Source organism: Anolis carolinensis, chromosome 2 (assembly GCF_035594765.1).
Source record: "Anolis carolinensis isolate JA03-04 chromosome 2, rAnoCar3.1.pri, whole genome shotgun sequence".
Taxonomy (NCBI): Eukaryota; Metazoa; Chordata; class Lepidosauria; order Squamata; family Dactyloidae; genus Anolis; species Anolis carolinensis.
Genome location: NC_085842.1, coordinates 249,275,789 through 249,282,918, shown reverse-complemented (window position 1 = coordinate 249,282,918; position 7,130 = coordinate 249,275,789). Strand labels below are relative to the sequence as shown.

Below are 7,130 nucleotides of genomic sequence, written 5' to 3'. Positions count from 1 at the left end.
GATTTTGGGGTACAATCAGAGGCGGTTCAACCGCCAGGTGAACTAGGCACTTGCCTGTGGCGCAATTCTGTTCTGGGCGCAGTTGAGGCGCTCCCGGGAGCGCGCGCGTGTGTGCACACGCACCCCGGCCTCCTCTCAGCAGGATCCTTCCCTCCCTGCCTCCTTCCATGCCTTCCTCTCTGGCTTCCTGTCCCCTTTGGCCCTCCGCCCCGCCCCCACCTCTCTCTCTCTCTCTGTGCACTCATCCTCCTGAGTTTGGAAAGGGCTGCCCAGCTGAGCTGAAGTCCAGGCTGCTGGGGCTTGCCTCCTGGAGATGCTTTGGAGGGCGCTGGGGCAAAGGAGCCTCGCTGAAGCTCTGGGCGGGCGCCCTTTGGGACAAAGCAGTGCCTCTCTTCCCCCGTTTGGCAGCAGATGAGAGCCAGGTTGGCCTCCTTGGACCTGCTTCGGCTTCCCTCCCCTTTGCCTTTACAGCCGGAGAGCCAGGGCTGCCTGCACATGCAAAATGGAAAGGACACACGAAGTGGGAAAGGCCGGGTGGATCTCTCCTTCTTGCTCAGGATGGGCTCCCATTGGCTATTTGGCGCTGTTTCAGCCGATACTGGCCTATGGGAGCTCGCCTTCCTTTTCTCCCTCCCTCCCTCCCTCGCCCGGGCCTGGAAGCCACGCCCCCTCCTGTTGCTTTCCTCCATTAGCAGCAGCCAGGCCAGCAACGCGCGCCCTGCGAGGTAGGCTAGAAATTTAGAAACTGCTTTTTATTTGTGGGTTGCTGTGAGTTTTCCAGGCTGTGTGGCCGTGTCGGGAGGCATTGTCTTCTGGCATTTTGCCCATGGGGCAGGCATCCTCGGAGATTGTGAGGTCTGTTGGAAACTAGGCAAGTGGGGTTTATATATCTATGGAAGGTCCAGGGTGAGAGACAGAACTCTTGTCTGCTTGAGGCAAGTGTTAATGTTGGAATTGGCCAGCTTGATTAGCATTGAATAGCCTTGCAGCTTCAAAGCCTGGCAGCTTCCTGCTTTTAATTAATTTATTTATATCCCTCTCCTGACGTTTCACCCACATCTATGACAGGAAGAGCCAGCTAATACCTCCCAACAAAGGATTCCCCTAGGCATGAAGCAGCCAGCCTTTGAAGCTACAAGGCTGCAAAGCTATTTATTGCTAATCAATTTGGCCAATGGCAAATTCCCACTTGCCTCCAACAGTTCTTTCTTCTACCCTAGACATCATGCCACAGGTATATATACGCTCCACTTGCCCCCACCCTCCCTGATTGATTTTGCAGCTGCAAGGCCATTCAGTGCTAATCAATCTGGCCAATGGCAACATTCCCACTTGCCTTCAACAGTTCTTCTACCCTGGACATCATTCCACAGGTATATATACACTCCACTTGCCCCCACCCTCCCTGATTGACTTTGCAGCTGCAAGGCCATTCAATGCTAATCAAGGTGGCCAGTTGCAACATTCACATATGCCTCCAACAGACAAGAGTTCTTTCTCCCACACTGGACATTATTCCATACTTATATAAACCATTGAAAATCGACAAAACCTGGCAACCACCATTAAAACACTTTAAAACCAGGACAGTGAATAAAGAGCAATACACAGAAAACAGAGGAATTGCAGACAGGCAACAATCAGGGCCAGCTAACACCACCCAACAAAGTATTCCCCCAGGGAGGAATAAGCCAGGCTTTCAGGCTCCAAGGCCATTAAGTGCTAATCAGGGTGACCAATTGACTATGCCACAGCAACTGGCTAGTAGAATCATAAAATGTTAAAATTAGAAGGGACCTTAATGGCCATCACATTCAACCGCATTCTGTCATATAGCAATACACACTTAAATCATTCCTGAAAGATGACCATCTTCCCCCAAAGATGGAAAGTCCACAACAGTCCCATACAATCAATTCCACTATCACACAGAATACAAACATTATTCCTAATATTTAGGTGCTTCATTTCCTAGTTTTAGGTGAGATTAGGTCATTGTACCTTCAAGCCATTCCTAATTTATGGCAATCCAAACACAGGGGTTGCTTGGCAAGACTTGTTCAAAGAGAGGATGCTGCTGCTTTCCTCAGAGGCTGAGAGAGTGTGACTTACCAAAGGTCACCTAATGGGCTTCCATAGCACAGCAAAGAATTTGAACCCAGGTCTCAAGAGCCATCGTTCAATGCTCAAACCACTACATTGCTGTTTTAGGCTTGATAATGGCCCCTTCTGCACTGCCATATAAAATCCAGATCATCTGCTTTGAACTGGATTATATGGCAGTGTGGACCCAGATAATCCAGTTGAAAGCAGATAATGTGGATTATCTGCTTTGATAATCTTATATGGGAGTGTAGAAGGCCCCTTCTACACTGCCATATAAAATCCAGATCATCTGCTTTGAACTGGATTATATGGCAGTGTGGACTCAGATAATCCAGTTCAAAGCAGATAATGTGGATTATCTGCTTTGATAATCTTATATGGGAGTGTAGAAGGCCCCTTCTGCACTGCCATATAAAATCCAGATCATTTGCTTTGAACTGGATTATATGGCAGTGTGGACTCAGATAATCCAGTTCAAAGCAGATAATGTGGATTATCTGCTTTGATAATCTTATATGGGAGTGTAGAAGGCCCCTTCTATACTGCCATATAAAATCCAGATCATCTGCTTTGAACTGGATTATATGGCAGTGTGGACTCAGATAATCCAGTTCAAAGCAGATAATGCGTATTTTCTGCTTTGATAATCTTATATGGGAGTGTAGAAGGCCCCTTCTACACTGCCATATAAAATCCAGATCATCTGCTTTGAACTGGATTATATGGCAGTGTGGACTCAGATAATCCAGTTCAAAGCAGATAATGTGTATTTTCTGCTTTGATAATCTTATATGGGAGTGTAGAAGGCCCCTTCTACACTGCCATATAAAATCCAGATCGTCTGCTTTGAACTGGATTATATAGCAGTGTGGACTCAGATAATCCAGTTCAAAGCAGATAATGTGTATTTTCTGCTTTGATAATCTTATATGGGAGTGTAGAAGGCCCCTTCTACACTGCCATATAAAATCCAGATCGTCTGCTTTGAACTGGATTATATGGCAGTGTGGACTCAGATAATCCAGTTCAAAGCAGATAATGTGTATTTTCTGCTTTGATAATCTTATATGGGAGTGTAGAAGACCCCTTCTACACTGCCATATAAAATCCAGATCATCTGCTTTGAACTGGATTATATGGCAGTGTGGACTCAGATAATCCAGTTCAAAGCAGATAATGTGGATTATCTGCTTTGATAATTTTATATGGGAGCAATTGGTGTGGGGGGGGTGCCAAAATTCGGGGGGGGGGCACCAAAATTCTGTTCGCCTACTCTTGAAAATTATGTAGAGCCGGCTCTGGGTACAATGCACACTGTCTCCAATAATGCCCACATTATTATTATTAATCTGGTTTGCTCCTGGTATACTAATAGCTTTATCAGGTCAGCATCCTTCCATGACTTGAGATTTCAGAGCTAAAAGCAGAGACAAGAGAATATAACTTTGTGAAAACTCGGGGAGAGAGTTTCTGCATACAAACTATGAGAAAATGTGTACATGCATTAAACAGTGGATTCCCTATTGTACCTTCTCAACCTTCCTCCCCTTCTTTCTTGTACCTTCTTTCTATTCTCTTTCTCTCTTTGCCCTTTCTTTAGAGGCACCTTCCTCCCCTTCTTTCTTGTACCTTCTTTCTATTCTATTTCTGCTGCACATTACATTTGCCAGCAAATCCTTTTTTGGTTTCAGGGTCTTGAAAACTGAGGTGCACATTAGATTTGATGTTGCACTAGATTAGAGTAAATATAGTAATGCCTATAATGCCAAGGGGCCTAGACCTACATGTCGTGCTCACTTCAAACGACCGGCATGAAGACAGACCACTGGTGGCTGCTATCAAACAGGATCTTTATTGAAGAACTCTCGACATGAACAAAGTTGAGAATGGCATAATGTTTACATACAATCACCTTTATCACCTTTGTTTCAACGTCACATCGCACTTAAATATCATCACTACAAAACAGTTACTCATTAAAATTGTTTTGGTTTCTCTCCTGTGTTTCCCAGGCTCCGCTGCCAGGTGTCCCGTGTGAGATGTAGAGGAGTGTAATTTGTTATGGCTCCGATTCAAGAGCTTGCAAACTTAGCTCTTGGAATTGGTCCCATGACACCTACATAGGCTAATCCTACAAATTCTGATGCCTATCTAAGCAATCTTAGTTTACTCAAAGAACTATGCATCAAATATAGTAATTTCTGATATGTCATCTGACAATAGTTCAGCATGGGTAAAAACTATATATGCTATTTAAGTCAACTTCACGTATACACTGAGGGCACTTTGCATCCAAACTTATGGATTTTGCTATGACCCATGGATAAGTTGAGGATCATTTCCAGGAGAGGGTAAAACACCAATGTTACATTGTGGCCATTGGGGCTGCTACCATATCTCCATCCAAGCTTTTATAAATGCTAGATGTGGCACCATAGCAGATAGAGGGAAGGTGTTGCTTCTTTTAGGTTCTTCCCAGATAGACTAAGCTCTTGTCTTTTGCCACTCTACTCAGAAAACAGGATGGTTCCCTTTTTTATAAGAGTTAAAGTATAGTACTCACACTGAGTTTTAGATAAGTCAGCCCAGGCTTTACTAACATTTCTAGAATTATGCATGAATATATAGAGTGGTTGAACTAGTATTGGATGCATTCATTTGTGTTACTTAAAGAAAATGGCTGTAGAGGCTTGACTCCATCTCACATAATAAAATCAATAATAAAATCAATTTTCTCCTCCTCCAAAACTGCTTACTCTGAGATATTTATTTCTGCCCAAATGTCCAAAGAAAACATCTTCACCAAACATACCTAACCAAATTTAGTAAACCTACGGTATCTATATGGTCTTCCAAAACCACATTTTGCCTGATAGTAGGCTACTATATGAGAGACTGGAACAAGGTGTTGTCCTTCCCTCAGGAGTTCCCCCCTCTTCGATTCTTTTCCATAGGGACAAATTGATACTATTTACTTATTTGTTGTTGTGTGCCTTCAAGTCATTTCTGAAAAATGTTGACCCTAAAATGAACCAATCATGGAATTTCCTAGGCATATATTGTTCATAGGTGGTTGCCTTTCTCTTCCTCTGAGGTTTGAAGTGTCTGACTTGCCCAAGGTTACCTAGTAGCTAAGCAGAAATTCAAAACCTAGTACCCCAGTGTCGTAGTCCAACATGTAAGCCGCTATTTCACAATGGCTCTCTTTAACTTATATTTATTAACTTACAATTATCTTCCTGTCTCCAGATGTCTAATTATCCTCCTGTCTCCAGAGGGGCCTCCTTATTGCGCCTTCATTTCTCACCTTGGATACAGTATGGCAGGGTCCTGCAACGTCAACAGAGCCTGCCCTGCCTGGCAGCTTCTGCAACACTCAGTATTTTCACCGATCATTCTGATGGGTAGCGCCTTTTGATTTCAGGATTTTAACTCTATTTTATTTTATTTTATTTGTTCTGTTTTAAAAATGACAATAATACCATCCTATTTTGCAAAGAGACCAATTTCCAAATATTGTTCATTTTAATAGTTAAATTCTTTAAGAACGCTTTTCATTTTCTTTTATTGCAATCAATAGACCTTGGAAGTAATTCTGTTTGCCTGGATAATGATTCTTTAACTTAGACTTTTTTTTTTTTTTGGAATGCTTACATACCTTTATTAAACAAAGGGAAAACAATGTACTGCAAGGCCAAATCCTTTTGTCTGTTAAGTTTCAAGTTTAGGGAGCACTTAAAAATACCTAAAGTTTGGGTATCCCTTCTCCAAAATACTTTAGGTTTTGTTTTCCATTTTGGAATGCCTCTATTAGCATATACATACATAAGGAGATATATTGGAGATAGGGCTCTAGGTAAAGATGGAAATAATTTATGTTCCATTTACTTAAACATGCAGTCGGAAGTTTATTTTGCACATTATTTTATTTCTTTTATATACACTGAACTATCTGAAAGGAAAGGTGTGACTATCTTAGCCACCTATATGGACAATTTGGGATTTTGGAGAATTTCGGATTTCAAAATTCCAGATAATGGATGCTCAACTTGCATTTCCAAAGTACATTGATAAGTAGTAGGCATTACACTATGCTGTCTCAAAAGTTCTCCCATTTCATTCTGTTCAATGTTTTGAAGAGGTGCAAATCACTGCATTTCATGAAATACCTAATTTGCCCTTGTTTCCGTATGGTTGTTATGAAGGCACAAAAAAGCAAAATATTATTAAGGGGGAAAACTTTGCAATTGTTCTGGAAAGTTTGCTGAGACCTGAACTGCAAATATATTTATATGTATATATCAGCTCTTCTGTCGAGAACTGTGAAAAGGATAAACACTTCATAAAAATCTCCTGCCACAAAACCAAACATATTGAAATGACTTTTTATAGAGATATTGAAAAAACAAAAAAGGAATACATAAGGCTTGTTTTTCCAGAGGGTTCAATTATTTAGAATGCTGGTAGCAAACTTTGATTGATAAATCTAACCTTTCCTTTCCTGGCTATAGTTTGATCACACAGTGATGAGAATGAGTTAGAGAATGGAAGAATAATATTTGGATTTCAACACAATAATGAAAATGCAGAGACTGCCTTTGACTTTTACAAGGTGAGAAATGATTTCACATTTCCATTGTTTGGAAGCAGAAATCCTCTTTAAAAGCTAGCAAGCCTGGGTTTTGTCTGATGTACTTCTATTATTTCCCTCACTTACAAGATTATATGATCTTTCCAGGCATAATTTTCATGACAAGTCCCAATACAATTCTGGATAGAGTAGAAACATTTTCCTACTGCATTAATGACTTAATGCACAAACATTGCAAACGCAGATTGCTTGTGAAAAATCTGCCCCAGTGTATGCATGTGTGTGATTAATTGGACTTATAATTCTTATCAAGCTTTGTTCATGTCACCAATATGCATTATTCTGAAAAGGCATTTATAACAAGTTAAGATGCTAATATAGAAAATAATATCACTCATAATTTGAGCATGGCACTTTTGATTTAGTTACTAGC

At 41.3% G+C, this 7,130-nt stretch overlaps 1 long non-coding RNA gene across 1 annotated transcript; it reads left to right on the top strand.

Annotated features, from left to right (window-relative positions):
• Positions 1 to 658: 658 nt before the first annotated feature.
• On the top strand, positions 659 to 6,744 carry LOC103277655 (uncharacterized). Its single transcript, XR_505591.3, has 3 exons — positions 659 to 725; positions 5,356 to 5,510; positions 6,618 to 6,744. It is a non-coding gene; the product is annotated as an uncharacterized LOC103277655 (long non-coding RNA).
• The last annotated feature ends 386 nt before the right edge of the window (positions 6,745 to 7,130 follow it).